This window comes from Ahaetulla prasina, chromosome 3 (assembly GCF_028640845.1).
Source record: "Ahaetulla prasina isolate Xishuangbanna chromosome 3, ASM2864084v1, whole genome shotgun sequence".
Lineage (NCBI taxonomy): Eukaryota > Metazoa > Chordata > Lepidosauria > Squamata > Colubridae > Ahaetulla > Ahaetulla prasina.
In genome coordinates this window covers 207,892,198-207,917,784 of record NC_080541.1, presented here as the reverse complement: position 1 = coordinate 207,917,784, position 25,587 = coordinate 207,892,198, and the positions used below count along the sequence as shown (strand labels likewise).

The 25,587-nt window shown below is 40.1% G+C and overlaps 1 protein-coding gene and 1 long non-coding RNA gene across 5 annotated transcripts in view; one reads left to right on the top strand and one right to left on the bottom strand.

Annotated features, from left to right (window-relative positions):
* TSHZ2 (teashirt zinc finger homeobox 2) overlaps nucleotides 1-25,587 on the bottom strand; it is a 474,179-nt gene that overhangs the window by 219,173 nt on the left and 229,419 nt on the right. The window lies entirely within an intron of this gene.
* The window catches only part of LOC131194811 (uncharacterized), a 56,034-nt gene that overhangs the window by 7,496 nt on the left and 22,951 nt on the right, over nucleotides 1-25,587 (top strand). Inside the window, exon 4 of the long non-coding RNA XR_009154313.1 lies at nucleotides 14,341-14,408. This is a non-coding gene — a long non-coding RNA (uncharacterized LOC131194811). The remainder of the gene's footprint in view (nucleotides 1-14,340; nucleotides 14,409-25,587) is intronic.

Here is a 25,587-nt window from a genome sequence, read left to right as displayed (position 1 = left end):
TCTTTTTGCCAGTCATGCAGCTGACAAGCCCCAATGGTTTGGGCCGTGCTTTTTGCTATCATGACATCTTGGCTTCAGATTCTGGGTTGTTCAGAAAGGACTAAGCCAGAGGTTTTGGTTTATATAAAAAAACATGGTGTAAGTAACATGATGACGATTCAGGCTTCAAGAATGCCTATGGATTGGATTTTTGTTTGTTTCTTTTTTAAAAATAAAATAAAATAAATAAACAGGTTGTGCTGCTACAAAGCAAAACATATGTGCGCCCTGGCCAAAAATGCTATTTCTCCTTACAATAAAATGTCATGTGTCCCCTGGCCCAAAATCAATATCTATCTTTTCAGAAAGAAAAACACAAATAGTGCCAGGGTTATTGGCACAGCTTCCTGGAGTGTGACTCAGCACAGCTTGACTAAATTCTAGCTCATGATTGGCACAAGGCTTTCTGACATGCAACATGGCAGGCCAGATAGGAATCTAGCTTGCATACTAGGGAGGGAAAACTAAAACAGTGTTTTGCTCTCTGCCAACATGAAAATTCAATTCCCTTTTTACACGGACTGTAGCGTAAATCCAGTGCTTCTTCCTCTCACCACGCCTATGGTTTAATGGCCTTTTTGGGCTGCACTCCTCTGCCTTGAAGTCAATTGTTAACATAACTGGCATCTCCACCCTGAGAAATTTTGGGTCTTGATGTCTGCAGTTAGGGCCATCTGGATTTGTCAGCTGCAACCTCCATTGATAAGAATAATCAGCAGGGTTCCGTATACCAGCTTACACCAATTCAGTATTAGCTCTTCTTGGTAAGGTAGGCTTTGGAGAGATTCTAGGTTCTTTTTCATTCAGAAATTGCCTTGGAAGATGAAGGTATCTTCTTGAAAGGAAATACCATCAGACCGATGGAGCTTATTTCCAGGTAAGTGGAAATATAATTGTAATGCAATCTTTTCCCCTAAGAAACTCCCCAAATGCATTTTCCCACCCAGCCTTCATATATTTCATCGCTGCTTTCAGAATTCTGTAAATCAGTTTCAGAGTTTAGGATAATTCAAGTTAAGCCAAAATGAAACCGCATCACAAGCATGGATTCAAAAACGGCACATCAATATTAATTTGTTCTCAAAATGATAGTCCCAAAGGTACTGTTTCAAAAGGGAACTGGACTTCCTTTGTTTTTGCTTGAAGACGTTTTGCTTCTCATCTAAGAAGCTTCTTCACTTCTGACTGAATGGCGGAGGATGGAAGGTTTTATATTCCTTGCAGTCATCCAGCCATTAGCACTCTCTCTGAGAATTGTCGAGGCCACTTGAAGGTTTATCTGCGCCCTAAGGATCACCTAAATAATACAAATCGGTGTGGAGCCCCCTTTGTTGTTGTCGTTAGTTGCGAAGCTATGTCCAACCCATCGCAACCCCATGGACAACATTCCTCCAGGCCATTCTCTGGAGTCCATTTAAGCTCACGCCGACTGCTTCAATGACTCCATCCAGCCACCTCATTCTCTGTCGTCCCGTTCTTCTTTTGCTCTCAATCTTTCCCAGCATGAGGCTCTTCTCCAGTGAGTCCTTCCTTCTCATTACGTGGCCAAAGTATTTCAGTTTCATCTTCAGGATCTGGCCTTCTAAAGAGCAGTCAGGATTGATCTCCTCTAGGACTGACCAGTTTGATCACCTTGCAGTCCAAGGGACTCGCAGGAGTCTTCTCCAGAATCATAGTTCAAACGCCTCAATTCTTTGGTACTCAGCCTTTCTTATGGTCCAACTTTCTCATACATTGTAACTGGGAACACCATAGCCTTGACTATGCACACTTGTTGGCAGGGTGAGGTCTCTGCTCCCCACCCCCCAAGAAACCTCCTTGGAACTGCTAAAAGGACAGTTTTTCTACAGAACTGAAGAAGCTTCTTGGGTGAGAAACAAAACATCTTAAAGGAAAAACAAAGAAAGTCCAATTGCCTTTTGAAAAAGCATCTTCGGGACAACCATGGCCCGGATGACTGAGAATCTCCATAGACCTCTCAAAATGATAGTTAAAAGAAGCGGAAAGAACATTTATAATTTCACTTGGTTTGGTTTGGTTTTTCCTTCGCTGCCAATCTTCCGCACTTTTGTTAGCCAAGAGGAGATAGAAAACGTTTTGAAAAATGAGAAAGGAACGGGAAATGTTGATCCACAGCAGTGGAGACAGAGGTGGGAGGATGATTAGCCAACTTGGCCCAATATCTGTCAATGTTTGTCCACAGCTTTTCAGAAGGGGCAGGCACAGTGGTATATTAGTGTTTCCCATGCTGCTTACACATTTCATTTTTTGATGTCTTCCTGTCCACAGAAATAAAAAGAGGTGGGGGGGTGGGGGAAGAACTGCTAATTTATAAGGCCTGAAATAGTAAGTGCTAATGGACTTTTGCACTTGTTCCTTAGTCACAGGAAGGTTACAGTCAGAACTGGCCTCTATCTGATTTTTCAAGCAAAACCCTGTTTTTCACATCTATAATTGGCACTTATTAAAAACATACACACAGGCTGAGCTTGCAAGAGAAAACAGAAAGTGGCGTTTTTCATACCTGCTGCTTTCCTGGATTCTATCTCTGGGAAAAAAAAATCACTGCCCCAGTTTTGTATTTTCAGAGACACTTGGCAGTTTCGTTTTTTTTTTAAAAAAACAAACAAACATGTTTGAGAAGTGGGTATTGCAACTACTGTGCTTCACAGAACTACTGGGGTTCACTCGGCTTTGTTCCCCTCATTTCTAGAGGTGAAAGCTGCAAGTTAATTGCCAACTTTTTTTTTTTTTTTTTGGCAAAGATGTCCCTTTGAACTTCACAAAGCTGCTGTAGCCAGGACAAACATGACTCATACTGAGCGGCATGGAGTACTTGTATAGACAGGTGTGCCCAGGTGTGCATGCATGTGGGGGGTCCTGGATGGAGACCTTTTGATGTCTGTCAATTTGCATACATGAAAACATGTGTGTCTCAACGCTGAGGCGAGGCTACACAGGATAGCCATGTGGCATTTGTTTGTGATCCTGTTTTAGCAAAGAAACTTTAAAACTATACATTCCTTGTTCTTTTTCATTGGCAGAGATAATACATTTTCACTGGAAAATGTGCCTTTTGTAGGACCACTATGTAGGACAGAAGACTGGAAGAAGGCATCCATGGACACCAATTAGCGTTCAGAAGACATGATGAAAATTCTTTAATTTCACAACATATAGACAGATTTAACCATAGTTTCCATGGGGAACTAGGGGACCATCCTTGACCAAGCTAACTTCAAAAAATGCCAAGGGATTTTGAGAAGCTAGGCTCTCTGACAAATCAGCCATCAACAGACACATAGACATTAGTAATGTCTATACACGATGCAAAAAAGACTATCACCCAGCCCGAAAAGGAACAAAGACACCCAAGCACCTCTCCACTAGTTATCAGCACCTTGGAGATTAACTCCAAGGTTAACATCAGACCAGCAATTAAGTAAACAGTACCCCAATCAAGAAACTGCCAAAGAAGTCAATAGCAGCCCATCCAAAGAATCAGTCAATGAATCAATCGATCAGATAAGAGCTGGAAGGGACCTTCATGGTCTTCTAGCCTAACCCCCTGCTCAAGAAGGAGATCCTATACCCGTGATGGCGAACCTATTGCATGCGTGCCACAGGTGGCCATATCAGCCATATCAGTAGGCACGCGAGCGTTGCCTTAGCTCAGCTCCGGCGCGCATGCGCACACTGGCTAGCTGATTTTCGGGCCTTCCGAGCACACCAGAAGTCAGCAAACGGGCCGTTACCAGCCTCCGGAGGGCCTTCGAGTGGGTGGGGAAGGCCATTTCGCCCTCCTCAGGCTCCTAGACAGCCTTTGGAACCTGGGGAGGGCAAAAAACCGGGTCTACCAGGCCCACCGTGCCATCGCATGCCAAAAGCAGGGGGAATGCAAGGGGGGGGTTGCACACACATGCATGGGGGGGATATGCATTGAATTATGGGTGTGGGCATTCACATGCACAACCCCCCTACACTCCCCCCACTTTTGGCAGGCAACGGCAAAAAAGGTTAGCCATCACTGCCCTATACCATTTCTGACAAGTGGATGTCCAGTCGCTTCTTAAAAACCTCCAGTGTTGGAGCACCCACAACTTCTGATGGCAAGTTGTTCCACCGGTTAATTGTTCTCATGGTTAGGAAGTTTCTCCTTAATTAAGGTTAATTCCTTAATTACAGGTTGCTGGAATCTCTAAGACCATCCCCACCAACACTGACGGGCAAGCCACTAGAATATAAACTGAGGGCAAAGAGCACCCCTTACTAGCACTGATGATGTTACCTAGTTTGGGTAATGAAACGTCTGGAAGAAAACAAGCAAGCTCAGAGAAGGACCCCTCAAAATGTGTCTTGCTGGAAGCTATGCCGGGTTAACTTTTGTTTGTCCCTCTTGCTAATTATTGGATGACATAAAGGGATGAATTGCTGAGACAGCTGGAGTTCTGTCAATTCCATGAGCTGCTGTTATTATTGGGCATTATGCTTTGTTTTGTTTTTTGCCTTACAAAGGAAAAAAGAGCTGTACCTTCCCTTGGCCACCTCTCCATTCTGGCTGTGCTCTGTTCTGAAAGGGTTAATCAAGATGAGTGACAGCCTTTCTGCATGATTTACAACTTGGAACCCTGTAGTGAAACCAGTGCTTGATGGATGATCCTGAAAGACGGAGACTAACCATAAATCATGTCTTTGAATCATTGACAAAGATAAAGGAGAGGAAGAAAAAGCACTGGCATTGACATTCATTCTCCCAATAATGTACATTGACTAGTTACAATACAGAACCTTAATTAAAAAAAGACGACTCTGGAGTCGTCTCCCCAGTGTGCAGCGAGGACTGCCGTGGACTCATTCACCACAGCAGCAAAATAGAAGCTCAGGCTTTGACCTGAGGTTTGCATCATTTGTCAAATGGGAATTGGAAACTTAGTTTGTGTTGTGTCTAAACAACTTGGACCCTCAGGCCAAATATAGGCATCTGTGTCCCAGTACCTTAAAAGCTGTATCTCTTCTCCAAAGGGTGCAGAGAAGAGCAACAAACATGATTAGGGGACTGGAGGCTAAAAACAAAGAAAGGATCATTGTTGGAATTGGGTTATGTCTAGTTTAATGAAAAGAAGAGCTAGGGGTGACATAGAATAACAGAGGTGGAAGGGACCTTGGAGATCTTCTAGTCCAACCCACTGCCTAGGCAGGAAACCCTACACCACTCCAAATAAATGGTTATCCATTTTCTTATCTTGTTAAAAACTTCCAGTGTTGGAGCATTTACAACTTATGGAGGAAAGTTGTTCCACTGATTAATTGTTCTAACTGTCAGGAAATTTCTCCTTAGTTCTAAGTTCCATTCTCTCCTTGATTAGTTTCCACCCATTGCTTCTTGTCCTGCCCTCAGATGCTTTGGAGAATAGCTTGACTCCCTCTTCTTTGTGGCTGCCCTGGAGATATTGGAACACTGCTATCATGTCTCCCCTAGTCTTTCTTTTCATCAAACTAGACATTACCAGTTTCTGTTCATCAAACTGGCATTGTTCCAATATCTGAATGGTTCTCACAAAGAAGAAGGAGTCAACCTATTTTTTCTCCAAAGCACCTGAAGGCAGAATAAAGGAAGCAAAAGATGGAAACTAACCAAGGAGAGAACCAGCCTAGAACTAAGGAAAAACTTCCTGACAGAATAAATAATCAGTGGACAGACTTGCCTCCAGAAGTTGTGGTGCTCCAACAATGGAGGGTTTTAAGAAGAGATTGGGCAACCATTTGTCTGAAGTGGTATAGAGTTTCTTGCTTGTGCAGGAGGTGGACTAGAAGACCTCCAAGATCTCTTCCAAATCTGTTATTCTGATAAGGGGCCTCTGTGGCTCAGACTGCTAATGCAGTCTGTTATTAACAGCAGCTGCCTGCAATTACTGCAGGTTCTAGTCCCACCAGATTCAAGGTTGACTCAGCCTTCCATCCTTTATAAGGTAGGTAAAATGAAGACCCAGATTGTTGGGGGCAATAAGTTGACTTTGTATATAAATATACAAATAGGATGAAGACTATTGCTAACATAGTGTAAGCCGCCCTGAATCTTCGGAGAAGGGCGGGATATAAATGCAAATAAAAAAAAATTTCTCTCTCTCCCCCACCCATTCACAAAGCTGAGGATGGGTGTGCCTTCTACTTCAACAGCAAGATACATCTGATTAAATTGCTTTGCCAGTGCTAAATTATGAGCACTAATCACTCCCCTTGGTTATCACCGAAGTCTAAGACAAATTTAGTCCGTTATATTAATGCTGGCCAGCTTGGAGTGCTACATTTTGGCCACATATTGCACAACTGTTGAAACTGGTAATATCAGAGATGGTATTCAGCAGGTTCTGACCAGTTCTGGAGAACCAGTAGCGGAAATTTTGAATAGTTCGGAGAACCAGTAAATACCACCTCTGACTGGCCCTGCCCTCATCTATTCTCTGCCTCCCAGCTGATCGGGAGGAAATGGGGATTTTGCAGTAACCTTTCCGTAGAATGGGATGGGAATGGAGATTTGACAGTATCCTTCCCTTGCCATGCCCACCAAGCCATGCCAATCCCACCAAGCCACGCCCACAGAACTGGTAGTAAAAAAAATTTGAATCCCACCATTGGTAAGTATGATATAGTTGGTGGATCTCCTAACCAACTCTCAAAGGCCTTTTGAGCCATATTCTGGAGATGCTTTTCACAGTATTTTGAAAGAGCTCCTGCCTCAATTCATCAATGAGATAAATTGAGACTCAAACAGTATCAAAGCGTGTGAATAGATGTTCACTTCAACTAGAGGAAAAAAATTAGCCATTTATATTTCTAGGATTAGTATATTAATTTGCTTCCAAAATTTATTTCACAGGAGAAATAGGTAATAATAGCACTTGGCATTGGGCCTAGAGTTTACTGGCAGCCAATGTAATAACCATAATATGGCTATTACCATAGACTACTGGGCTTACTCTGCTAACATTCTGGCTGCCACACTTTGCACCAGTTGTAGCTTCCAAGTCACCTTCAAAATTAGCCACATGTAGAAGAAAAATTCATTCTTTTTTTTCCTTGAGCTGTATGTAAACTGGGCAGAGGAGATGGCTGAGATTTTCATTATTTGGGAAAAACCTGAGCCTATTAAACTTGAGGAAGTTCAGGGGATTTGTTGTATCGTCAACCCAGCCACTTACAGTCTGGATCCCTGCCCTTTTTGGTAAAAGCATGCAGACAGATGACAAGGAGCTGAGTCAGGACAATTGTGAATGTATCCTTGACTGATGGAGCATCATGGCTCTAAAAGAAATGGTTATGCATCCTATCCTCAAGAAACCATCATTGGCCAATTATTCTGTCTCCAATCTCATTAGGGGAAGTTGGTAGAGAAAGAGGTTGGGTTGCAGCTGCAATGAGCCCTGAAGGAAATAGATTATCTGAACACATTTCAAACAAGTTTTAGGCCCACGTTTAGTCTGAATTCCTCTTATATTCCTCTCCACCAAAACTGAAATAAAGGTGGTGTGATCCACTTTATCCTGCTTAATTTCTCTATGACTTTCAATATCATTGAATATGTTAGAAATTGTCTTTATATAAAGCACCACACAGAGCAAAGAGTACAGTCACCATGTGCTTTACTGCTCAACTATTTTACTGTAATAGGAAACAGGAAACTCTACTTAATACAAAAGTATATGACCACGGAGACGTCTTCAGACAGCGCTAGCTCTTCGGCTTTGAAACGGAGATGAGCACCGCCCCCTAGAGTCGGCAACGACTAGCACGTATCTGCGAGGGGAATCTTTACCTTTTTATATACCATAGATCCAAACTTGTAAATACTGCCATCCACTGGATGAATACTATTGTAGTTGTTGCATAAAAATACATTCCAGCAACGAATTCCAACAGATTATGGTAGCTCATCTGTGGGGTTAGGAGTGTGCAGCAATGTTTTGCAGTGCAAGGCACTCGTCATTGGGCTTCCCTTGAAAAGCATGTGGAAGCTACAACTTGTCTAGAATGCAGAAGCTTGTGTAATGATGTGTGTCCTTGTGATACCCATGTAACATTTCTATTTTGGGAACTATACTGGTTTCTAGCTGACTTCCAGACAGACTTCAAGGTCCTGGGTATCTTTCAGACTTCCTTTTCCCAGTAACATCTATTTATCTAATAGGATCTAGTTGGATAGACTCCTCATGTGTCTCTCAACAGGGTCTATAGAAGCAAGCTTTCTTGATCACCGCCCCCTTCTATATAATGGGATCCCCCACCCACCCAACATTTGAGCAGTCTCTTTCTTCTTGGCCTTCAGGAAATTATGAAAACTTGGCTGTTTCATCAATTCATGATGAATCACTGCTCCTCCAGAGGATGAATTGGTTTTATTCACTTGAATGTTCACCTGTTCTTATGTCATGATAATGTGTGGTTTTGTTTTTAAATTTGTATTGTTTTAATCACAAGTATGTATTGCTGAATTGAATGTTGCTCAGTCAGCTGATTGGGTTGACCTATTGGTTCTCAAGAGACAGAGATTGAGAGATGATAGATAGATAGATAGATAGATAGATAGATAGATAGATAGATAGATAGATAGATAGATAGGCAGGCAGGCAGGCAGGCAGACATAGATTGCATACATACACAGATGATAGATCAAAATGCAGACATTCTTGGAAATGCATACTTTCCTGGCTCAGAAAGCATCAAAGTACATATTAAATGTGTATTCTAGAATCAAATATGCCTAGAAATGTATAATTAAGAGAAAATGAATTTGAAAACAGGGGACTTTCTTGGGAAAGATCAGTGCCTATATTTCAATATGAATGTCCAGCCATATGAAAATGGGAGACAATAGATTTATTTGAAAGGTCGGAATGTCTCATATGAAAATGACATGACCTGGGCCCCAATAAGCAGAGAACTCAAGTTCAGCTGGGGTGCACAGACACCAAGAACATCTGTCTTTAATGGTTGTCTATAAAAGAGAATGTTAATGGTTAACCCTATTTTATGGTTTCTTCAAACCTCTTGAGTTCCATATGCTCTGTCCCCACTTTAGAGCTGTAATGAAACCTGTAATAATGTGGTGGGGGAGAATTGTAGAAATGGTCTGATTAAAGTTGGCTTCCTGTGCTAAAGCAACATATTTAACATTGACCAAAGGGTTCACCCATTCTAATATAAATTGCTTTGGCTTTCTCTGGGGAGAAAGTATGCTTGAGATGCTTCTAAGGCTGGGGTGCAATAACAGTGAGGACAGACTTTCTAGGATTTTTTTTCAATATTTCCACCTATCCTCTTGGGTTATGATCATATTTTATTTTATTTTTTTGCTCAGATGCCAATCGCTCCCAGGGATGACTTAGGCATATAAGAAAAATGCAATGTTGTAGAATTTACAAAACATCGTAAACCACTAATATTAGTTTGCGGGGAGGGGGAATCAAGACTAACAGAAGGCATTATAGGACATAGCTGAAATGTTGTACCAGCTGATTTCTGACAATTTTGGTAATGTTAGTCCATTTGGATGATTTTCAAAGGGAATGAGACAGATTTGTGAAGGATCAGGCTAGGAGTATCAACTAACAAGGATGACTTTTTGTGATGAACCACAAGACGGTTGAACCACAACCAATAAAGCAAAGATCTCCCAAGATCACTTTTTGTCATCTTCCAGATAGGAAAAAGTGAAATGCTAACATGTCTAACCCTATTCAACAAGCATTCCAAAAGAATACAAGAAGCTATTCAGGAACATCAATAGGGTTACCTTTACCCTTATTCTCTCTTAATAGAGATGATCCATCAGAGTGACCAAGGGCTTGTGTCAAATACGGGTGGAAGCCAGATTAGTAAAGATCTAGAGCAGGGGTGTCAAACTCAATTTCACTGAGGACCGCATCAGGGTTGTGTTTGACCTTGAGGGACTGATGCGGGTGTGGCCAGGGTGGGTGTGGCCAGCTTGACATCACTTGTGTCAGGAGTGACTGTGGTGGCCTAAGCACTCTGCCAGTGAAAATGGGCTCCCAAGCTCAGTTTTAGGCCATGACAGCCTCCTTCAGCCCTCTGCAATGAAAATGGAGCTTGGTTTTCACTGCAGAGGATTGCAGGAGGCCGTCATGGATAAAAATGGAACCTGGGAGGGCTGCGCGTGGCTGCCCGAGCTCCTTTTTCACTGGCAATGGCACCATGGGCCAGTCCTTCACTGTTTCCAGGGTGTTAGCTAGCTAGGTAGAAGAAGGTGGAATTGTCTTTTTTTGTTGCTGTTGCTACTACTACTCCCCCCCAACTTTAACATGGAGAGTAAAAGCTATGAACTAGAGAAGCAAAATACTTAGCGCTGAACATTTGCAACAGCACTATTTAATATGAATAACCAAATCACATTCACTTGAACTGAATGCATTTGCTTTGAACAATTGCATTAAACTTTCCGTAGCAATATTGTCCTTTTGTCACCAAAGAGAATAAGGAAAATCCTTTGTGGGGAGAGGGTGCAGGGCAGGCTTTCTTGCTCTCTTTTCCTAGTTTTCCTTGCTTCCCCTCATCCCTTCTTCCAGGTCTACACTTTAGGAAGGTAGCACTGGAAGGATTAAAACAGGGCTAATGTTTGGTAAATCAACCCAATGTGAAGTTTCCGTTGGGCTGCGCAAGCATTAGACTCGGCATCATCTATCAATCTTACCATTGCATGTCATTTATGAAAGTCTTCTGAGTATTGTTTTCCTCTTGCCCACTCCAAGTGGCAAGTCCTCATGAATACTGAAGAGCTTGCTAAACACACAATCTCTTTTGTTTCGAGAGACTCAGACAGTTTGGAATGGTACAATTTTGTTTTTGTAAAAATGCATTTCCAAAAGAACGGCTCTTTGTCTCTGTATTGTACATGTGTGTAAATGACGAAATAGTTCGGGTTATTTTTAGCATTAGTGACACCTCCATTAACATGACTTCAATTCCACCCATATTATGGGCATTTCTTTCAAGTATCTCCTTGTCCTCCTTCAATTTATTTAGGCAAAATAGGGTTTTTCTTTTCCCTTATGTTTGTATATTTACATTTTTCCATTTCAACACTTTTTATACACTGCTTGCATTATTCTGAAAACTTGGAAGAGCAATATATAAGCAAAACATTCTCTGCCATTTGAAAGACTAAAAATGCACAATTTCCTAGTCATTTTATTTATTTAGCTCGTTTCCTTCTTTCTACTCTGGCAAGCACTCAAACCTTTATGTGATAAGAAAGCTGCATTATAGCAAATCGAGCCATTAGATAATTACTTAATAGTGTCTGATCTAAATAGCCCAGTTCCAAAGTGGGATAATGCATGTAGCTCCCCCCAAAAATATGACCTAAGAACTTTGTGAGCAATGCCAAGAATTGGATCTGGGACCAAATCCATAGAAAACATTTGCTTCCCTTATTCCCAGTGATGTGTCTGATGAAGAAAGTTGTCTGTACGAAAGCTCATATTTTATGATGATTATTCATTAGCCTTAAAGTGCAGCAAAACATTGAACAGCCATCAAGAAACTGGCAATTATGACCTTTCCGCCTCTCCCTTTGCTTCAGTTTTTCCAAGCCAATGCAAAGATTCTGCATATGGGTATCACATTCCTCAGAGCATCCTTAGGAGGATAGTATTTCCTTATCATTAGGTAGCTGTCAAGAATTCTCCCTTTTTTACTATTGCTATAGAAACTTGCCATAGTAAAGGAGGCTAACTATGCAACAAAATGGGGGAGATTTTTTCTCTCTCCAAAAACCAAGGAATAGAATAGAATAGAATAGAATAGAATAGAATAGAATAACAGAGTTGGAAGGGAGTTTGGAGATCTTCTAGTTCAACCCCCTGCTTAGGCAGGAAACCCTACACCACTTCAGACAAATGGTTATCCAACATCTTCTTAAAAACTTCCAGCGTTGGAGCAACTTCTGGAGGGAAGTTGTTCCACTGATTAATTGTTCTGTCAGAAAATTTTTCCTTAGTTCTAAGTTGCTTCTCTCCTTGATTAGTTTCCACACATCACTTCTTGTCCTACCCTCAGGTGTTTTGGAGAATAGCTTGACTCCCTCTTCTTTGTGGCAGCCCCTGAGATATTGGAACACTGCTATGGTTGAGTAGATGAGCCTCTGATATTTGGATTTAATATAAGTGAAAAAGAGTTCTTGGTTTTTTCCCCCCAACTGCAAAGCAAACCAATTGGACAAATCCTTGAAAATAACCTTCAAAATGGTCTACTAAGTCTACACAGTTTGGTTTTTTCTTTCTTTGAAGCTAAACGCCTCAGAATATTGGCATTTGTGTGAAAGACCAATGGTACAGAACCATTCAATACTTCCAATGATTGAACCATGGAGATGTTGCCAGAATAAGCTTACAATAAATGTACTTTCCTTGATGGTGGCTTTGAGGAATGCACTGGGCATGACATAGGCCATCATCCCATATTTTCCATTTGAGTCTCATCAGTACAGATCCAATTAAATTGTGGTCTCACCTATTGGTAGGAACTTCTACATTTGTTTTTCAATGCAACTAATTATGGATAATAGTTTGAGTTCGAGAGCATTTCTGGACCAGTCTTTATGTCCTGGCTTCCAAACCCAGTGTTTTCCTAGGCCCCATCTTGTCTCCATCAATGCCTTTTTGCTTACTCGACCTTTGCTCTTACACCTATCTTGGCAAAAGAATAACATTTTCCATGCTTGCAAATATTGGCTGTAGATACAATCTGGCATAATCCATTTCTAAAGCAATGCTAGAAGTCATTGTGAGGTAGCAATTAAGGATGGCAAAGCAATGTGCTTGGAGGTATACCGTGAGCAGACATCCAAGAGATAAAAATTTATGCCAAATAATGTGAACCCCTCTAGTCTGAAAACCAAATTGCAAAATCTCATGGCGACGTACCGCTTCCAAGATTTTGTTTGCAGATGGAAAAAGGTCTAATGGGATTCAGATACTGAAAGAATAGTTTCAATTGCAGAGGGTTATTTTTTTTTTCAGTGTAAATGCCAAACAAAATTAGGAAGAAATGAACAAATTATTGCCAAGAGCAGAGCTTTTCCTGGAAAGAGGGTGCTGTGTTGAAAGATGGAAATGATGGAGTGGGTTATTCTTTTTGGCAAGGAAAATATGTTTTGCCTACCGCTGTACTGGAACTAATAGATGAAGGATTGAATGCTGTATGGACCAATTGGGAAGAAAGTCTCGTTATTGTTTAAATCTGAGGAGCCATACATAAGAAGACTGCACTATCCAGTTCTGCACAACAGATCTGGAAGAACCCAAAACATTAATCAAATCATGCACTCACTAACCTTCAGTTGACATAACTCAAGGTTAGTGAGTTACGACTTCAACATAACTCCAGATGGGCAAACAGTGCATACCTGCAGATTTTTCCAAGCCTGTCCTCAAGGCAATGGTACTTTCACAGTTAGCGGTCAGAGGAAACCAGGCTACCACAGAACATGGTGGTTGGACACCATCAAAGTTGGCACCAGCCTGAGCTTAGAACAACTCAAAGAAGTAGTGCAAGAGCAGAAGATGTGGAGATACCTGGACTATAGAATTATTTTCTGATCTTTTTGTGTGTGTGTGTGGGTATTTTTTTCCATTTTTAAAAGATAGGAATTTATATAAAAATGTCTAGGAGACAAACCATGAACCTTTCCATCTTTAAATCTAACCTGATTTAGGATGGGGGCCCTTGTTGGGTGTCTTTTGTAAATGTTTTTGTACTGAATGGTCAGAATCTATCTGTTTTGTCTGTTCTGCATTGTGTTTTGATTTGATTTTGATAACTTGTGACTTTCCTTCAATCGATTGGAGTTTGGCACCTAAATCTAATCAACCAACCAACCAATCATCATCATCTCCTCAAATCTGAAAATTGGCTCAAAATTGTCTTGGCAAAATAACTTAAGTGGACTGATTTTAGGCCACTTGGCGAACATTTGGGGGATTGGGAATATAAAAAGGAGTCAAAGTATGTTTCCTCTGACTTCCATCATTTCTTTTTGAAAAAAAAAATAAAGAAAATTAATGCTACTGTACATCAATAATTTCATCATCAAATTTCAATCACACAATTGCAAAGTAGTGGAGGTTCATAAATGGGATATCTTAGTGATCCCATGTGAGCAACAATTTACTAATCCTAATCTAGACAAGACTAGACCATGTTTTAAAATCTTCAGTCAAGATCATAATCCAGGTGTCTTACTTATTTTCTTTTTCTTTTTATGACCCTGTAATCCCTTTTTATCAGAGTGGAATCAAGTGACTGAATGGAGCTGTGTGTTTGCTGGCCAGATGCCCTTCCTGACACCTATGCAGGTATTTATTCTTTGCATCTTAATAAACATCTGTCACTGCCTAGGATTGAACTCTTAGCCCCCCAAGTGTGAGGCAAGCATCTTTACCTCTAGGCCACCAAGCTGCTATCCAGGTGTCTCACTTATCATGAGAATATTCTGCAAATCTAAGTATGTCAGGTTTGGAGGTGCACTCAATTTTGGAACATTCTTCAAGAAGAGATGCTCCTGGCACCCATTCTACTATTCAATCTGTTTGGTACCACTTCATGGCTGGTGTTTTTATCCATGCAATGCTTTAATTTATAGAATCTAGTCCTAATTTGCTTTTGTGTAGAGCAAAAGGTTAAAAATATTGTCAAAAATTTGCTGCCAAATTTCTCAGAATCAGATTCAAATCTTTGCTTCAATTTTGGAATTGTTGAAACAATCCAGTTCAATCCAACTGAGTCAACTCCAAAAAATAAACTGGTATCAGAAAGAAGGTCTTTTGAGGTATGAACAATGGGCTATTGAATAATTGGAACAATTCAAATGCAGCTGATTCAATGCAAATTAACAAGCTGATTTGGAAAATTGATTCCATGCCAAAATTCTTCAAACCACATTTGTGTATCATTTCTTTCCATAGCCCTGTGTCTATGATGTGTATTCAGTCTTTTTTTTTTCAGATGGTCATACAAACAAATACAAATTTGAAAAACTAAAACAGAACAAAACAAAGCACAGTTCTAATTCCTAGCAGAACCTTGACTATATATATATATATATATATATAGGTCTTTGGTTGTTCGGGTTTTCTCCCGTGTAAAATTGGAAGTGTCTTGGCGACGTTTCGACGAAGTCTCATTCGTCATCTTCAGGCTTCAGCTTCGTGCTTCTGGGAGCAATGTGTGATCGCAGCTGTTTCTTCCTTTTAACTGCTAGTGGGGGTTTGAACTGATTGGGTGGGAGCTTGGCTGTGCTCTGATTGGATGGGGGTTTTTCTGTGCTCTGATTGGCTGGGGGTGTGTCCTGTGTTGGTGGGGGCTTGGTTGTGCTCAGTCTAGTCTGTGCTGCAGGGGGATTTGAGCTGGTGACCTGCATAGCTGTTGTTTGGCTTTGTGGTCGTGCTACATCTTCATAGTGGGTGTCAGTCTGCTGCATGAATGGATTGGAGGGGTTTGAAATGGCTAATGTTGCAGCTGCGGTCTGGCTTCTGGTCCTTGGTCGTGCTTTATGATCAGTGTGGGTTTGGGTCTGCTTTCTGGGTGGATGTGCGGTGGTGACATCCTGTGTGGACCTCGTGAGTGTGGGTCTGGTGTCATTCCTCATGTTAGGGACTCGTTTGTCAATAAGACACTCTCACTAACATACTAACATCCAATGGATTCCAAAGAAATAAGATTACCAAGCTAATCCAAAAAGAACCCCCCACTAAAATCCAAGACAGAGAACAAGAAAACGGCACAGCCCTCCTCCCATATATAAAAGGCACCACAGACAGAATCAGCAAGATCCTCCACAAACACAACATCAAGACAGCATTCTGCACAAACAGAAAAATATCCACCATCCTAAGAAACCCCAAAGACAAAATTGAGTTAGAAAATCAAGGAGTATATGAAATCCCATGCACCGCCTGCCCCACCACATACATTGGACAAACCAACAGAAGAATAAGTGCACGCATTGAAGAACACAAGAACTCATTCAAAAAAGAGGAACCAACTTCTTCCCTGGTCCAACACTTTAAAGTCACAGGACATGATATTGACTTTAAAAGACCAGAACTATCGCCAAAACTGAACACTTTAACAACAGAATAATCAGAGAAGCCATTGAGATAGAAAACGCCCACACAGCATGAACAAACGAGATGACAGCTTCCGCCTCCCAGCCATTTGGAAACCCGCCCTTATTGACAAACGAGTCCCTAACACGAGGAATGACACCAGACCCACACTCACGAGGTCCACACAGGATGTCACCACCGCACATCCACCCAGAAAGCAGACCCAAACCCACACTGATCATAAAGCACGACCAAGGACCAGAAGCCAGACCGCAGCTGCAACATTAGCCATTTCAAACCCCTCCAATCCATACATGCAGCAGACTGACACCCACTATGAAGATGTAGCACCACAAAGCCAAACAACAGCTATGCAGCTCACCAGCTCAAATCCCCTGCAGCACAGACTAGACTGAGCACAACCAAGCCCCCACCCAAACAGGACACAGCCCCAGCCAATCAGAGCACAAAAAACCCCCCACCCAATCAGAGCACAGCCAAGCTCCCACCCAATCAGTTCAAACCCCCACTAGCAGTTAAAAGGAAGAAACAGCTGTGATCACACATTGCTCCCAGAAGCACGAAGCTGAAGCCTGAAGATGACGAATGAGACTTGATGAAGCGTCGCCAAGACACTTCCAATTTTACGCGGAGAAAACCCGAATAACCAAAGACCTACATACAAACACCATGAAAACCTCAGAAAACAAATATATATATATATATATATATATATATATATATATATATATATATATATATATATATATATATATATTTGTTTTCTGAGGTTATATATATATATATATATATATATACACACACACACACACACACACACACACACAGAGAGAGAGAGAGAGAGAGAGAGAGAGAGAGAGAGAGAGCACTGCACACCAGAACAACAAGACACAAGAACAGTTTTTTCCCGAAGGCCATCACTCTGCTAAACAAATAATTCCCTCAACACTGTCAAACTATTTACTAAATCTGCACTACTATTAATCTTCTCATCGTTCCCATCATCAATCTCTTTCCACTTATGACTATATGACTTTGTTGCTGGCAATCCTTATGATTTATATTGATATATTGACCATCATTTGTGTTGTAAGTGTTGTACCTTGATGAACGTATCTTTTCTTTTATGTACACTGAGAGCATATGCACCAAAACAAATTCCTTGTGTGTCCAATCACACTAGGCCAATAAAAAATTCTATTCTATTCTATTCTATTCTATTCTATTCTATACAGAGTGCTAATCCTTGTAGTAATCATTAAAATAACAGAATCACAGAATAACAGAGTTGGAGGAACCTTGGATGTCTTCTATGGTAGTCCAACCACCCTATACCATTCCAGACAAATGGCTGTCCAATCTCTTCTTAAAAACTGCTAGTGATGGTGCACCCACAATTTGTGAAGGCAGCCCATTAATTATTCTTACTGTCAGGAAATTCTTAGTTTTACATTAGATCTCTCTTTGATTAAGTTTCCATCCATTTCTTTTTGTCTTGCCCTCTGATTCTTTGGTAAATAGGCTATCCCCCTCTTCTTTGTGACAGCCCCTCAAATACTGTAAGACTGCAATTGTGCCACCCTTAGTCTTTCTCTTTGTTAGACTAGGCATCCCCAGTTCCTGCAATTGTTCGTCATGTTTTAGCCTCCATCTTTCTTTGTTGCTCTTCTCTGCACTCTTTCTAGAGTCTCAATAGCTTTTTGTATCACAGCAACCAAAATTGCATCCAGTATTACAATGGGGCCTTACTAAATATATGGCAGTACACTTATATATACTAAGTATTACTAAGATGAAACTACTAAGATGAAACTGAAATACTTTGGCCACCTAATGAGAAAGAAGGATTCACTGGAGAAGAGCCTAATGCTGGGAAAGATTGAGGGCAAAAGAAGAAGTGGACGACAGAGAACGAGGTGGCTCAATGGAGTCACTGAAGCAGTAGGCATGAGTTTAAATGGACTCCAGAGGATGGTAGAGGACAGGAAGGCCTGGAGGAATGTTGTCCATGGGGTCGCGATGGGTCGGACACGACTTCGCAACTAACAACAAATTACTAAGGATTTTGATACTGTTTCACTGTTGATGCAGCCTAGGATTGTATGGAGTGTTTTAGCATACTGCTGGTTCATAGTTAAATAGTTGTCCACTAGGACTCCCAGATCCCTGTCACTGTTATGCTGTTGAGCCAGGTACCACCATTCTATACCTGTGCATTTTGTTTTTCTTTCCTAAGTGTAAAACCTTATTTTTATCACCGCCAAATTTCATTTTGTTAGATAGGGCCCAGTGTTCAAGTTTTGTTTAGATCCTTCTGGATTTTGAGCCCCTCTTCTAAGGTGTTGACTGTTCCTCCTGGCTTCATATATTCTTGTTATCAATCTTGAAATACTACCAGACAAAACAGTCTTACATAGAATAATATGATGGAGAAGAAGCCTAACAAGAAACGAATGAAAGTTGCTCTAGATTTTGTGGGTAAGTACTACTAATTTAAAGAAAGGATAATGAACGAAGTCTTTATACTCCTTCCTTCCTTCCTTCCATCCTCTCTCCCTCCCTCCCTCCTTCCTCTCCATGTGTTCCTCTGCTTATTTCTAGTATTGGCTGAAGTACAAAAGTCAGTAGCTAAAAAACATCAGAAGCAAAAATTTCTGCCAAAGACTCCCTGGATGTTTACACCAGGAGAGAGAAAGGCATCCTGTATCTTTGCTCAGAAAAAATTTCTCTAGCAGTAATGAAACCTGGTAAAAACTGTTCATGAACACCAATTTATACAATCAGCCGTACTGAGCTGTAAAATTTTGATAAAATTGTACCGCTGAAGGGAACCTGAACACTCCACCTCTTTCATTCAGAATATAGGAAAGTTAGTGCGGTTGTCATTGATTAATCTGCCACCTTCATTATGCGAGAAAATGAATGGGTTTGGGATCCTACAAAATGCTAAGCACTCAGCAGTTGGTTGGCTTTGGGTTTATCATTAGAGCCTGACATGATGTGTGAACCAGACCAGAGACTACAAAAGGGTAGATTTTCACTCAAAAGGTATATTAACACAGGATAATACAACAGAGATAAGAAGGGGAAGGTACAAATCTACAGTAATTTAGGGCAAAACTATATAGTTCCAAGGAACTATATAGTGCCAAGGAACCAAAGTTAGAATTATTTGTGCCTATTGAGATTTGATGGATTAACTTTTCCCAAACTTTTTGGCCAGAAATAGGAGGCAAGATGGAAAGTAAGTAAGTAAGTAAGTAAGTAAGTAAGTAAGTAAGTAAGTAAGTAAGTAAGAAAGAAAGAAAGAAAGAAAGAAAGAAAGAAAGAGAAAGATTCTTGCAACAAAAATAGAAAGCATCTACCTATACCATGGTGTGAGTAGCATAAAAATACATGCATTTAATTCTTATAGACCATTTATGATTTTCAGCAAAGGAATGTGTACATCTGCGGTCCTATCACCAGGTAGTTGAACTCTTTTAAAAAAAAAATCAGCATTTGAATTTCAGCATCCTCTTTCAGACCAGACATAACACACACATGAGTTTTCGGAGAGAATATTCATTTACACATATTAATTAGGATCCTCATTAGGGGATGGGCAGACCATCTGGCATTCTTCCATAAAGTTTTGGCAGGAGAGCAAAAATACTCTTTTTTTCCCCCCAGGGCCAAAACCTGAAGATCTTTGCAGAAATCAGGGTTAAACACTTGCTGCCTATTTGAGGAAGGCTCTGTGGTAAACTATTGCCCTTTTATTCTGTGCAACTTGATACCTCTGTTGCTATGTTTACACAACACACTTAACCAGTTCAGTTGCAATCTTGCTGCCACATTGTAATCTTGTTTAGTTTTAACCAGGTTTTGTTTCTTCGTGGTTTACAATACCGTATAAACTCAAGTCATTTAGTTCTCCCGTGATTCAACGTATTCACAAACCCAGAAAAGGGGAAATTCAGTAACCAAGTAAGATCTGTTGCATGAATACAACTGTGTTACTATTAGAGGCATTCATCTTGCATAACTGAGTGTTTAAATATAGCCAGAAAACAAAGAAGAAGTATGTCTTTTCCACCCACTAAAGATTTCCAATTATTTTGGGGACATGCTCTGACGTTGATCTCTTCTGATAGTCTTTTTGCCTCAATAGGCATCCAATTTTTCAGCACAAAGAATTCTTTGCCCGATACATTATGATTTCTTCAGCAATGATGAGACCTTCTAAGATTTCCATATTGATTCCGAAATGTTTGATCTCAAGGTCAAGAATTAGAACCACTGAAATCTTTCACAAAATAAAATACAGGTAGGCCTTGATTTATTACTACAGTCGGGACAGGAATGTCTGTTCCCAAATGAGTGGTCATTAAGTGAGCCACACCTGAATTTATGACCTATTTTTGACATAGTCCTTCAGCAAATTGTTACGGTCATTAAGTGAATGAATATGGTCATTAAGTGAATCCAGCTTTCACCATAGATTTTGCTTGTTGGAAACCAGCTGGGAGGGTTGCAAATGACACTCATATAACCCCAGGATGCTGCAACCATTGTAAATACATGTTAGTGGCCAACCACCCAAATTTTGATCATATGATCATAGGAACACTGGTTGTAAGTGTAAGGACAAGTCGTAAGTAATTTTTTCAGCACTGTCTTAACTTCAAATAGTTATTAATTATATGGTCATGTGTCAAGATCTTTCTGTAAAAACTATCAGGAGTATGTAGGCCCCAAATTCCAATAATTAAAGGGGAGCAAAATTATTTAGAAAAGCCAAACCCCCCCCCAAAAAAACCCTGAGGCGATTTCACTATCATAATATCTTTGTAATATCCACAGTTTTTAAAACAAATGTGCTTTATAGATATACATAGGATAGTTCTATACACAATCAGAATTCTGATCAACTGCGATAAGTCAAAAGTATTGTCAGGCAACCAAGTTGGAAAAAAATTGTTGGATTGTTTTATGTTTTGTACTTCCATATTTTCAGTGTGCCACAAATGATTTTTATGGAAGATGCAGCCAAGTATTTTTTGTGGATAGGTATATGACAAGCAAGTAAAAGTTATTGTGCGTGGCTGGCCTACAATGGATTGAGTTGCTGCAGAAGAAAAAACACAGCCGTTGTGGCGCAGTGGTTAGAATGCAGTATTGCAGGCTAATTCTGTTGACTGCTGGGGGTTTGATCCTCACTGGCTCAAGGTTGACTCAGCCTTGCATCCTTCCAAGATCAGTAAAATGAGGACCCAAATTGATGGGGGCAATATGCTGACTCTGTAATAGCAATAGAACTTAGACTTATATACCACTTCACAGCCCTCTCTAAGTGGCTTACAGAGTCAGCATATTGTCCCCAACAATCTGGGTCCTCATTTTACTGACCTCAGAAGGATGGAAGGCTGAGTCAACCTTGAGCCTAGTGTGAGAGTCGAACTGCCTAATCGCAGGGAGCAGAAGTAGCCCTGCAATACTGCATTCTAACCACTGAGCCACCATGGCTCTTAGAGAGGGCTGTAAAGCACTGTGAAGAGCTATATAAGTCTAAGTTCCATTGCTATTGCTATCCCAAAAGATAATGACAGTCTTCTTAAACAAAAAACAACTGTGTTTTCACAGATGATCTTAAATGTGGCTCTCAATGTTATGGATGTGTTTTAAATAAAAACATAATTGGGTCTGATTCTGAGTTCTTTAAACGTTGTTATGACTGAGAACAGGAAGAAGGATGGTTAAGAGAAAAGGTTACAGTAGTTCTTCCCTTTTGCTGTCTTCCTGCTTTTAATCACAGCTTGTGAGACTGTTTTACATTAAAACGGGGAGGGAAAAAAATACCGTACCGTGACTCTAAATTCATGCTTCACTTCCCTATATCCATCTTTGTATCCTTTGTAAACCTCCAGAATGAATAGGCCAGCGTTCAAAGAGACATTTCCTATCTCTCCTCTTTCACCCACACCTTTCACCATTTCCTGTCCTCTCGTCTCAAAACAGACTCTTCAAGCAAAATGCGCCACAGAAAACCAGAGCTGCTTTCAAATTTATACAGACGCTTTGAGAGGATTCTGTAGGGTGTTAAAAAAAAATAATAAAAAAATCTCTCCTCTGCTTTGTTAAGGACCACCCGGCTAGTTCTGAACCACATCTGACAAAATGATACTGTTCACTTCCAGAACTCATCACACAGTTATTCTTGGATAAAAGGTAAAGAAAATAGCAGCCAACTGTTCACTGCTGCACAACTAAAGACCATCAAGCTATTTAATCAAACCTCTAGACAACCAGCTTGCCCAAAGCTCAGTCACCTCTCCTATTATAACATTAAACGATAACATGCTACAATATCACAAATGAGAAATGGAACCAAGAGGCCTAACCTATACACGATCAATACCTGCTCTGAAATAAGATCTGCCTTTAAAATATGGATAAAAAGAGCCAGGATACACATAAAACAGGCAAATCTTTTCCTCCTTGTTTGGTATGAAAACTGTCAACCTTATTTTGTCTGTGATCATTTTTCCTTCGGAACAGATAAAACCTTATGATATTTAAGTTTATAATTGCCTCATGTCAACTTGGTTGTTAGGAAGCAAAACAGGTTATCTCAAATATCTTCAGTTGTGTTTTCCTAAGTACAAAATTGCCAGGATTGGCTGTTATGGTATTGAAGGAGTCATGAGTACGTCAAAGCATCCTTTCGTTTGAGGACATATTTTTCCAATGGTATCACCATAAAAAAAATGTCCAATGTGCAACTGGCATTCTGATGCCACAATATCAAACCATGAAGTGTAAAATGGGGCCATCAGTATCTATTCAGAAGAAGCTTTGCCCTTACTCTAAACTTGTTCAAACTTGAGACTTTAAAAAAAAACAATCAGTTTTGCTTCTTTTAGCTGCCTTCCCATATCTTGAAAAATCAGGACTCTTTCTCAAAGGGTAAAACAGTTTGGACCACATTATAGCCTTCTGTTAACATTCAATATATGTGTTCAGAAATGACCCTTTTTGTATGTAGTATCAAGGAACTGTTTTCAGAAAACAAACCATATCTATGAAGATTTCCTGCATACTTTTTTCGTACACAATAGAGCAATTCCTCTTCCTAAACGTTCTGATTTGTCAGTGTATAAGAGGTCATGAATTGGAATAGACTTGGCAACAGGTCAGCCAATGGGGACTGTTTGGTGACTCAGACAGTTTGGAGCCTGGGCATGGCTTAGCTTGACTGTTATGTATAAAAGAGTTGGTTTGTCCTTGCATTATTGCCCCTCTGTATTATATTGCTCCTGTTGTTGTGTGCTTTTGGATTCTGAGTTCTGGTTCTGGCTTCTGCTGCATGGGTATTGTAGACATGCATCATGCTTTATATTACTGTATATAAAGAAGGTTTTTTTTATAAACGAATCCTGCTGAATTGTTTACTTGTGTGCTGGTTGGATTGCTGCAAACTCTAACACACATTGTATATTGAAGAGTCTTATTTTAAGGTTCAGAAGGCAACCAGCTCAGTTTACTTCACTTATTCAAACATCTCAGAACTCTATTGCAATTAATTAGATTCAAACCAAGACACAATAAAATATAACAATTTGCCAACCACAAGATAGGACACCTGCTCAACTAATAAGAACAGAGACCAGATAGATCTCCCATCACTCTACTAGTAAACAACCTTTTGTTTACAAAAGATGTTTGAGATCAGCTAAAGGTAGATAGTAGATTCGGAGCATTTCTAAATCCTGTTCCCTGGGGAGAAAAAAAATTGCAAGCTTTCAGGAGATAAAAAGGGAGGGGTGAGATGAGCTGGGAAAGAAATATTTGAAAGATGTCATGAAACCAAAAGATTTTTTAAAAGAAGTAAATGTAAAGAAAATGTGTGCTTTTGTCCTCAATAGGAAAACAAAACAATGCAAGTACATGCCTCTTTGACATGAACGTCTTATTATGTAAAAAAAGGTATGCTCTCAAGATGTAGGCTAGAAATACAACTTGCAAATGTTACTGTGTCTTGATTTTAATGGCTGGATGGAAACACTTGCTAAGGAGTGGGGAAATCTGAACCGGTTTGCTACCAGTTTGCTGGCCACACGTGCGCAGTACGTGCCAAAAGGAGGCTTTAGAAGGTAAGTAGAATGGGGGGGGGGGGTCAGCTGTGCTGCACGGTTTAGCTTCGCTAGAAAACAGGAAACCCTGCTCCCTGTGGCACAGCTGATTGTCAGATCATAGCTTTTTTAAACGAATGGTTTGACCAAACTGGTAGCTAACTACCGGAGCGAACTGGTAGCATTTTACCCCTGTTGTTAAGGCATAGTATATCCTGTCTGTTTTTGACTTATATTATATTATATTATATTATATTATATTATATTATATTATATTATATTATATTATATTATATTATATTATATTATATTATATTATATTATATTATTATATTATATTATATTATATTATATTATATTATATTATATTATATTATAATATTATATTATATTATATTATATTATATTATATTATATTATATTATATTATATTATATTATATTATATTATATTATATTATATTATATTATATTATATATTATATCCACATCCACCCAGAAAGCAGACCCAAACCCACACTGATCAGGAAGCACGACCAAGGACCAGAAGCCAGACCGCAGGGTCCTTTTTGTAGACTTTAGTTCATCATTCAATACCATCATTCCAGACATTCTTCTAACTAAGCTAAACCAGCTACAGGTACCGGAACAGACTTGTAAGTGGATCACAAGCTTCCTAACAATCAGGAAGCAGCAGGTGAAGCTAAGCAAGATCACATCAAATACCTGTACAATTAGCACAGGGGCCCCCCAAGGCTGTGTGCTCTCCCCACTTCTCTTCTCTCTGTATACCAATGACTGCATCTCCAATGATCCATCTGTTAAGCTACTGAAGTTCGCAGATGACACAACAGTGATTGGTCTCATTCGAGACAATGACGAATCCGCATATAGACGAGAGGTCGAACGACTAGCCTTGTGGTGCAACCAAAACAATCTGGAACTGAACACACTCAAAACCGTAGAAATGGTGGTAGACTTTAGGAAAAACCCTTCCATACTTCCACCTCTCACAATACTTGACAACACAGTATCAACAGTAGAAACCTTCAAATTTCTGGGTTCTATCATATCGCAAGATCTCAAATGGACAGCTAACATCAAAAACATCATTAAAAAAGGACAACAAAGAATGTTCTTTCTGCGCCAACTCAGTAAGCTCAAACTGCCCAAGGAGCTGCTGATCCAATTCTACAGAGGAATTATTGAGTCTGTCATTTGCACCTCTATAACTGTCTGGTTCGGTTCTGCAACCCAACAAGAAAAACACAGACTTCAGAGGATAATTAGAAC